General features: G+C 38.2%; 1 pseudogene across 1 annotated transcript; it reads right to left on the bottom strand.

Annotated features, from left to right (window-relative positions):
- Nucleotides 1-4,226: 4,226 nt before the first annotated feature.
- LOC100341862 (ADP-ribosylation factor 4 pseudogene) lies at nt 4,227-5,908 on the bottom strand (annotated as a pseudogene). Its single transcript, XR_016214210.1, has one exon. The product of XR_016214210.1 is annotated as an ADP-ribosylation factor 4 pseudogene (transcript).
- Between the last annotated feature and the right edge of the window lie 4,779 nt (nt 5,909-10,687).

Here is a 10,687-nt window from a genome sequence, read left to right as displayed (position 1 = left end):
CATTGAACTCATACTTGCAGCTCCATTTATTGAATCAAATAACAGGACAGGTGTTTTCCAAAGAAACCTTCTATTTAATAAGTACAAATTTCATAAGTACAATTTTATGAATATAGTGATTCTTCCAACCACATCCACCCTCCCACCCCCACTCCCACCCCGCCTCTTCCTCCCTCTCCCATTCCCAGTCCCATTCTCCATTAAGATTCATTTTCAATTAACTTTATACACAGAAGACCAACTCTATACTAAGTAAAGATTTTAACAGTTGGCACACACATACACACACACACACAGAAAAAACTGAGAACAAGTTTTACAGCTAATTCTCATATTACAATTCATTGATGACAGAAGTCCTACATCGAAAGTAAGTGCACAGTGAATTCTGTTGTTAATTTAACAATCAACACTCTTATATATGATGTCAGTGATCACCCAAGGCTCTTAACATGAACTGCCAAGGCTATGGAAGCCTTTTGAATCCATGATCTCCATCAGTATTTAGACAAGGCCATAAGTAAAGTTGAAGTTTTCTCCTCCCTTCAGAAAAAAGTGCATCCTTCTTTGATGGCCATTTCTTTCCACTGGTGTCTCTCACAGAGATCCTTCATGTCAGACATTTTTTTTGCCACAGTGTCTTGGCTTTCTATGCCTGAAATGCTCTCATGGGCTTTTCAGACAGTCCAGAATGCCTTAAGGGCTGATTTTGAGAGCACAGTGCTGTTTAAAGCAATTGTTATTCTATGAATCTGCTGTGTGGATTGCTTCCCATGTTGGAACATTGTCTCCTTTTTAATTCTATCTATTATTCTTACCAAACACTTGATCTTATTTATATGATCCCTTTAACATTTAATTCTATCTATATTATCATTTTAACACTTCATATAGTCACTTTAACACTTAAGATGGCATTTTTAACACCCAGAAAATTGGGACTTGGGTCCCATGGCAAGTTTTTTGTACTGTACCCTTAGAAGTAAGTCTGTAGGAATGTATGCAGAACTATACAGCTTTACAGTTATAAACTTTCTCCTCCCTCCCTTATTCCCACTCTTATTTTTTACTGAAATCTATTTTCAATGAACTCTATTCACGTATGGTTAACTCTATGTTAAGTTTTGTTAAGAGTGCAACAAAATATGAAGCAGAGGGAAAAAAATTGTTCCTCAACAGTCAAGACAAGGGCTGTTCAGGTCATTGTTTCTCAAAGTGTCAATTTCATTTCTACAGGTTTCCTTTTAGGTGCTCTATTAGTTATCACAGATCAGGGAGAACATATAGTATTTGTCCCTTTGGGACTGGCTTATTTCACTAAGTGTGATGTTTTCCAAATTCATCCATTTTGTTTCAAATGACTGGATTTCGTTTCTTTTTTTTTTTTTTGATGTGTAGTATTCCATAAAGTACATATCTCATAATTTCTGTATCTAGTCTTCAGTTGATGGGTGTTTAGCCTTAGCAAATGTGTATTGAGCTGCAATAAACATAAGAGTGCAGATAACTCTTTCATTTGCTAATTTAATTTCCTTTGGGAAAACTCTCGGAAGTGGGATGGCTGGATCATATGGTAGGTCTATATTCAGATTTCTGAGAAATTTCCATACCGTCTTCCCTAATGTTTTTACTAGTTTACATTCCCACCAAGAGTGCATTAGGGTACCTACCTTTTTCCCCACATCCTCACCAGTATTTGTTGTTGATTTCTGCATGAAAGCTATTCTGACTGGGTTGAGGTGAAACCTCATTGTGATTTTGATTTGCATTTACCTGATGGCTAGTAATCCTGAACATTTTTCATGTGCTTGTTGGCCATTTGGATTTCCTATTTTGAGAAATGTCTGTTTAAATCCTTTGCCCATTTCTTTACTAGATTGTTTTGTTGGTACAGTTTCTTGATCTGTTTATATATTCTGGTTATTAATCCTTTATCAGTTGCAAAATTTGCAAATTATTTCTCCCATTCTGTTGGTTGCTTCTTTACTTTCCTGAGTGTTTCCTTTGTAGTATACAAGCTTCTCAATTTGATGTAATCTCATTTGTTATTTTTGGCTTTGATTGCCTGTGCCTCTGGTGTCTTTTGCAAGAACTCTTTGCAGGGTTTCCCCAATGTTCTCTAATAATTTGATGGTATTACCTCATAGAACTAGGTCTTTAATCCATGTTGAGTGGATTTTGTATAAGGTATAAGGCGGGGGTCCTGCTTCATACTTCTGCATGTGGAAATCCAGTTTTCCCAGCACCATTTGTGAAAAAGACTGTCCTTGCTCCAGAGATTGGTTTTAACTCCTTGGTCAAATATAAGTTGGTTATAGATGCTTGGATTGATTTCTGGATTTTCTAATCTGTTCTATTGGTCTATCCATCTATTTTTGTACCAATACCATGCTGTTTTCATTATAACTGCCTTGTAGTATTTCTTGAAATCTGCTATTGTGAAGCCTGTGACTTTGTTTTTGTTATATGAGATTGATTTAGCTATTCGAGATCTACTGTGTTTCCATATGAATTTCAACATAATTGTTTCTATATCTGAGAAGAATGTCCTTGGTATTTTGATTGGTAAGACATTGAATCTATATATTGCTTTGGAAGAGTGGACATTTTTATGATATTGATTATTCCAATCCACGAACATGGAAGAGTTTTCCATTTTTTTATCTTCCTCTATTTCTTTCTTTAACGTTTTGCAATTCTCATCATAGAGATCTTTGACATCCCTTGTTAAATTTATCCCAAGACATTTGATTTTTTTTAGCTATTGTGAATGAGATTGATCCTGTAAGTTTTTTGTCAGCCAAGGCATTGCCTGTGTATACAAAGCCTGTTGATTTTTGTGTATTGATTTTATATCCTGCTACTCTACCAAACTCTCCTATGAGTTCCAATAGTCTATTGGTGGAATCTTTTGGATCACCTATATATAGAATCATTTCACCTGAAAATAGGGATAGTTTGACTTACTCTTTCCCAATTTGAGTCCCTTTGATTTCTTTTTCTTGCCTAATGGCTCTGGCTAAAATATCCATGACTATATTGAATAGCAGTGGTGAGAGTGGGCATCCTTATATGATTCTGAATCTCAGTGGAAATGTTTCCAATTTTCCCCCATTAAGTATGATGCTGATTGTGAGTTTATCATGAATTGCCTTGATTGTATTGAGGAATGTTCCTTCTATACCCAATTTGCTTAGAGTTTTCATCATGAAACAGTGTTGTATTTTTTAAGATTTATTTATTTATTTCAAAGTCATAGTTACACAGAGAGAAGGAGAGGCAGAGAGAGAGGGAGAGGGAGAGAGAGAGAGGTCTTCCATCTGCTGGTTCACTCCCCAATTGGCCACAATGGCCAGAGCTGCTCCAATCTTAAGCCAGGAGCCAGGAGTTTCTTCTGGGTCTCCCTTGTAGGTGAAGAGGCCGAAGGACCTGGGCCATCTTCTACTGCTTTCCCAGGCCATAGCAGAGAGCTGGATCAAAAGTGGAGCATCCAGGACTTGAAATGGTGCTCCTATGAGATGCTGGCACCTCAGGTGGCAGCTTTTCCTGCTATGCCACAGCGCTGGCCCCACAGTGTTGTATTTTATCAAATTGTTTCTCTGCATCTATTGAGATAATCATATGGTTTTTGTTCAGCAATTTGTTCATGTAATGTATCAGATTGATTGATATGTGAATGTTGAACTATCCCTGCATATCAGTGATAAACCCCACTTAGTCCAAATGAATGATCTTTCTGATGTGTTGTTAGATTCAATTGAGTAGAATTTTGTTGAGGATTTTTGCATTTATGTTCATCAGGGAAATTGGTCTGTAGTCCTTTTTCTCTCTTGAGTCTTTTTCAACTTTAGGAATTAAAGTGATGTTGGCTTCATAGAATGAATTTGGGAGGATTCCTTCCCTTTCAATTGTCTTCAAAAACTTGAAAAGAATTGAAATTAATTCTTTTTAAATGTCTGGTAGAATTCAAACGTGAAGCTTTCCAGTCTCAAGCTTTTCTTTTTTGGAAGGCTCTTTATTACTGATTCAATGTATGTCTTGTTAATGGGTCTGCTTAGGTTGTTTGTGTCTTCAGGGCTCAATTTAGGTAGGTTGTATGTGTTAGGGATCTATCCATTTCTTCTAGTTTTCACAATTTATTGGCATACAGCTCTTTGCAGTATTTTCTGATGATTGATGATTCTTTTTATTTCTGTGGTGTCTGTTACATTTTTTTTCATCTCTAATTTTTTTTCTATTTTATCATTTTATTAGGAATAATTCCAAATGGGTTATGAAGAAAACTTATTCATTGAGTCTGATGAATTTTCCAAAAACTCTTAATGAAACTATGTTCACCAATAAACAATAAAACATCAGCAGAACTATCATATCCTGGGCAAAGAGTCAGACTGATACCAAAAGCAACATGCAACATAAAAAAGATACAATAGAAAGAAAGACAATCTGCTGAGTATAAAAAAAAAAAAAAATCTCACTATGAACTCTTTGCAACCAGCACAGAACTAATTAGCTATCAAATCCAAACCACACCAAGGTAAGTTTGGCTAATGGAAGCCAGGAGTCAAAAATGGGGAAAAATAAGTTCTTCAGTGCAAGAGAGCTGAATAGTGGTTTGGGAGCATTTCCCTGGCTGGTACAAGCAGTATTAGAAAATCTTTTTGGCAAGGGATAGAAATAAATACAAATGGAATGCTACATTTTTAAATCAGCAGACTGTCCCAGGAATGATAAAGGTATCAATAAAGTAACAAGGAGATAACTTTAAAACATTATTTGTTGTGGGCTGAAACATTCAAAACGGATTTATTTAAAGGTGTCACAATAGCTATGTCCAGGCATTTAGACTTAAGGGAAGTAAAATTAAAAGAGGACACTTTTTCCCCAAGGAGAATTTCTTTAAATCCAAGCATATTGCTCAATAGCAACATTATACTTGGTAAACAATAATTGGCAACAAAATATGTTTAAACGCTGAATTATTCTGCCCAAACCAGTCCCAGATACTGTTTAATAACCAAGATGCAAACTAATTGTGTTGTAACAAGCCTAGACCAATTCTATCAAACACGTCTGTGGTTAGAGTATCCAGTTTAACGTTTTGAAAGCTCATTTGACAGCCAGTCAAGTCCCTCATACAGACCAGTTCCTTGTGTAGCACAAGTGGCCTGAACATACCGTGTTCTGTTACGAAGAGACTGAAGACCTAATTTAGCTGTCATTTCACTGATGGCCATAGCATTTGGCAAATCCTGTTTGTTCGCAAAAAGCAGTAGTACTGCATCCTGAAGCTGGTCTTCCTGAAGGATTTTCCGCAGCTCTTCTGCTCCTTCCTGAATTCTTTCACGGTCATTGCTATCTACCACAAAAATAAGACCCTGGGTATTCTGGAAGTAATGCCTCCAGAGAGGCCTAATTTTATCTTGACCACCAACATCCCATACTGTGAAACAAATGTTCTTATATTCTACTGTTTCCACATTAAAACCAATGGTAGGAATGGTGGTGACTATCTCCCCTAACTTCAGTTTATACAGAATGGTCGTCTTGCCCGCAGCATCCAATCCAACCATCAAGATGCGCATCTGCTTTTTGCCTAAGAGGCGGGAGAAGAGAGAGGAGATAGTGAGGCCCATGGCGGTAGTGGCACTTGCTATGGGCAGAAGAAGAGGGGTTTGGGGAGCCCCTGGGCCTTCTTTCACCCTCCTGGCAAACTGGACGAGAAAGACCCGAGGAAGAAAGAGGGCGGCTCGCTGGCCGGCGCGTCGGACGAAGCTCCGGGACAGGCACTAGTGGGGCAAGGATCTGCCTGGCGACTGCCGCGACAGCTCAGGATCTGGCTCTAAACCTCTGGCTGTGCCACGTCACGCGGCGGCCACGGCAACTCCGGCAGCGGCCCGGCCCCTCCAACGCCTTTTCATCTCTAATTTTATCCATGTGTGTCTTCTCCTCTTTATGGTTAGTTAGACCAATGATAAGTCAATTTTATTTCTTCAAAAAACCAGCTCTTTGTTTTGCTGATCTTTTGTATTGTTTTTTGTTTCAATTTTGTTGATTTCTTCTCTAAGTATTTCTTTTCTCTCACTAGTTTTGGGTTTGGTTCACTGTTATTTTTCCAGATCCTTGAGATGCATTTATAGGTCATTTATTTGGTGCCTTTCCAATTTCTTGATGTAGGCACCTATTGCTATAAACTTTTATCAACACTGCTTTTGCTGTATCCTACTAATTTTGATGTGTTGTCATCTTCATTTCTTTCCAGAAATTTTTGGATTTGTCTTTTGATTTCTTGTATGACCCACTGTTCTTTCAGGAGCATGTTGTTCAGTCTCCATATGTTTGCATATGTTCCAGAGATTGCTGACTTGCTGATTCCCAGCTTCATTGCAATGTGCTCTGAGAAGATGCATGGTATGATTTTGATTTTTTTTTAATCTGCTGAGATTTGCTTTTTGGCCTAGCATGTGGTCAGTCCTAGAGAAAGTTCCATGCACTGCAGAGAATGTGTATTCTGCACCTGAAGGATGAAAAGTTCTGTAGACACCTATTAGGTCCATTTGGTCTGTAGTGTCAATTAACTCTGCTGTTTCTTTGTTTATTTTCTGTCTGGTTGATCTGCCCATTGCTGAAAATGGGGTATTGAAATCCCCTATTATTATTATATTTGAGTTTATGTCTCCCTTTAGATCCTTTAACATTTGTTTTAAATAGCCAGGTGCCCTGGAATTAGGTGCATGCACATTTATAATAGTTATATCTTCCTATTGAATTGATCTGTTAATCACTACATAGTGCCCTTCTTTGTCTCTTTAACAGTTTTTGTGTTAAAGTCTATTTTGTCTAATATTAAGTTGGCTACACTAGCTCTGTTTTGGTTTCTGTTAGTATGGAGTATCTTTTTTCATCCTTTCTCTTTCAGTCTATATGCATCTTTGTTGATGAGATGTGTTTCTTGTAGGCAGAAATAGATGAGTTTTGTTTTTAATCCATTCAGCTAGTGTATGTATTTTAACTGGAGAGTTGGGGCCATTTATATTCAAGGTGACTATTGATAAGTAACAACTTTGCCCTGCCAGTTTCCATAAATATTTCTAGTTTTTACTTTGCATTTCCTTTGTACTTTTACTGGGACATTTCCTTCCTTTGCCTTCTTTCATAGTGATGACCATGTTTCTGTGTTTATGTGTGTAGCACATCCCTAAGCATCTTATGCAGGGGTGGATGGGTTGTGACAAATACTTTCAATTTCTGTTTGTCATGGAAGGCTTTCATTTCACCTGCATTCATAACTGAGAGCTTTGCAGGGTACAGTATTCTGGGTTGACAGTTCTTTTCTCTTAAGACTTGAAATATATCTCCCCATTCTCTCCTAGCCTGCAGGGTTTCTTATGAGAAGTCTGCTGTGAGTTTAATTGGAGATCCTCTGAAAGTAATCTGGCATTTCTCTCATGCACATTTTAGAATCGTTTCTTTATGTTTTACTGTGGAGAGTTTGATTGCAATGTCTCATGGTGAAGATCTTTTCTGGTTACATCTATTAGGAGTTCTATGTGCTTCCTGTATTTAGATGTCCCTTTCTTTCTTCAAATTAGGGAAATTTTCTGTTATTATTTCACTAAAAGGCCTTCTAATCCTTTCTCCCTTTACACACCTTCAGAAACTCCTAGAACCTGTATGTTGGGTCATTTGATAGGATCCTGTAGATTACCAACAGTGTTTTTTAGTTTTCCAGTTTCTTCTGTATAGTTTCCTGTTCTTTGTCTTCTAAGTTGGATATTCTTTCTTCTGCTTCTGTTATTAAGGCTTTCCACTGCATTTTTTAATTGTTCTATTGAATTCTTCATTTCCAAGATTTCATTTTGATTTCTCTTTAAGTTCTCAATTTTGTGGGAGAAATTTTCTTTCATGTCATGTATGTATTTCATTAGTTCATGTATTTGCTTCTGATTACTTTTAAGTAATTCTACAATCAGTTTTTTGAATTCCATTTCTAGCATTTCTTCAATCTCATCATCTTTACAATCTAGTATTGAAGTGTTGTGGGTTTTGGGGGTATCAAGTTGTCTTCTTTATTCTTGTTTCTTGTATTGGTACGGTTGTTATTCGACATTTTTGAAGATACAGGTTGGTTTCATTGGTTTTTTACTATGGCGGTTTTATCTTTGGATTATATCTGAATAGATTAGAGAAGTGTCTGCATTCAGGGAATACCCAGAGGTATGTGGTGGGTGTAACCAAGGAGCTCCAATCAGTGCTCCAGGGTGAAGGGTGTGTCTGAGGTGACACACCCAGATTTCGTGTGATAAATCTCTCTCTCTCTCTTTTTTTTTTAATCAAAGGGGAGTTTTGTTCTTTCCTGTTGGTATAGACTCAGCTGAGCTCCTCTCCTCAAAGGAGACCAGTGCCTGGGTGCTACCCGCAGTGGGCATATTGTTCATCCCTCTGCCCCAAGGAACACACACCAGATCTGTGCAGTTCTCAGTGAAAGCTGAGATTCCCCAGCAACATCCCTTGCCAGGTAACCAAGGAGCCCTGATCATGTGGAGCCTCCCACAGTGACTGCCCAAAGTCCCAGCCACTCCCTGAGTCTTCCCACACAGCCTCAGTCTTTTCACAGTCCCAACACACAAGCCTCCCATAGTCACAAGCACCCAGCCCTGTCTGTTCTCCCCACCAGACTCAGAAGTCTGCACTTGGCTGGTACTGGGCACAGACGTGAGCTGGTGCAGCTGTTATAGATGTCCAAGATGGTGCCTGCTCTGTATCAGCTTGTTACAGGATGCCGTTGCAGGGTGATCAGGGAGAGAGGAAACATGCCCCTCTTTTGTTTTTTCTCCTCTAGTTTGGCAGGTATAATATCCCCTACAGGGCTCCAAGCTGGATTCCCTCTAGGCTCTTCCTGCAGCTTTTTCACCAGTGGCTTGGGCTGCTGCAGTCTGATCTCACCTCACTCTCTGAAGCTGGTGAAGAGGCTGTCAGCTGCTGGAGTCCTGAGTTTTGCATGTCCTTGACTTCCTTGTTGGTCCACTGTGTCCCTCCAATTTGTGTAGAGTTTCTTCTGCTGTTTTCTCCCTAATTCTTCCCTAAGACTTCACTCTTTCCACTTTTTTTAAACTCTGAAGTAGCTACTTCTATGAATGAATATCTATAAAGTTCAGAGAAATTATAACTAGACATGAGTCCCATTACCAGGCGATGACTAACCTGGGAAGAAAAACTTAGACCTAAATCTTCTGTATTTCCCTGAACACAAGCACCTCTCCATAGTGAATTACATGTGTTGGGATAAGGGTGTAGGATAAAGAGGATCCACATTCAATGAAAGTTAATTTTCTGAATCTGTTTTGTTCTGCTATGGACATGCTTATGACCTGGCATACTTCATAAGCACTTTCTCTGAATGACTTAGTTTTATCTTTCTTCATAGGTTTCTTCTACGTTCCGTTGTTTGCAAGAATTTTCATGTTCTATAGTCCCAAGTGAGAGTAAGATAAAGTCTCTATTCCAGAAAGAGAAAAGAATGCAGATAAAGGACAATATACAAGCTCTATTAGCTGAAAGTATTATAATATGGAATTCAATTATAAACAAATTTGACATGAAAATGTATCAAGAACTTGTCACAACCTAACAAGGCATTAGTTGTTGCCCATTCTGAGCTAACTGGACTTAAATTGAGAGAATGTATAACCAAGTCTCAGATCTGCTCCTCTTCCTGTGTTCTGTGCTTTTATAGCCATATAATTTGTCCATGATCAGTTCCAAAATATCCTACAGAAAGGAGTCTTGTGCCTTTTTACCATGAATGATTTCCTGTGATAAAGAGGGGAAGGAGGATCAGCATGGTGATAAAGGTTGACAAAAGAGGAGGAGGAAAAGTAACAGATAGGCCCAGAGATACTGACTTTTATTTTTAAGTTAGCACATACTAAATTCATGATTCCCTGCATCTTCCTACTATCTTATGCACTCTATTTTTAAACTCTTCCTCATTTTATCAGACTTCCTTCTTCAGGCCAAGTATATCCACAAGGAAATTTCTCACAGATGTAAAGGAATCTCTGACTTTGTTATCCTGTATTTTCACTTTGGATGGACCATTGAGTGGTGTCCTTAGATCGTGCCCCTACCTCTCCTACATTTTCATTTAGAAACTGCATGAAGAATTGGCACTAATTGAGAAGATGATGCCTTCTAACTTCTAAGAATAGAGCAGGCTTTCTCAACTTTGGCATTGTTGATACTTTCAACCGGGTAACTTTTGTCTGTGAGAGCTGTCCTGGACATGGCATTGCAGCCCTCTATCCACTATATGCCATTTGCACATTCTTTCAAGTCATGATGACCAGAAATGTTTCCAGGGTGAAAAAACTGGTTGTATGACTGATTAAGGAATATGCAATATGATCCTGGTACAATTAGTAATGTCAAAAGAAAGGAAGTTATCAAAATATAAACATACAGAACTGATGATGTAAGTTAAAGAGACATAGGCATTGAGTGAAACAGTTCCCAAGGACCAGAGCAGGAATAGCTTGAACAAGAAAGTAATTGAAATAATGTTAGATCTTCACTCAGTGTGTAAAATAAGTATTCATAATTCCATACTGATATAAATAAGTGACCAAATAATTAGTATAATAGCCCTCAAGTTGGTGGTTTATAACTCCCACTCCTTAAATGTGGG

The sequence above is a fragment of the Oryctolagus cuniculus genome, chromosome 10 (genome assembly GCF_051225735.1).
Source record: "Oryctolagus cuniculus isolate XC-2025 breed Fujian yellow rabbit chromosome 10, ASM5122573v1, whole genome shotgun sequence".
NCBI lineage: Eukaryota > Metazoa > Chordata > Mammalia > Lagomorpha > Leporidae > Oryctolagus > Oryctolagus cuniculus.
Note: the sequence above shows the minus strand (reverse complement) of the source record. Positions and strands in the feature narration are given on the sequence as shown.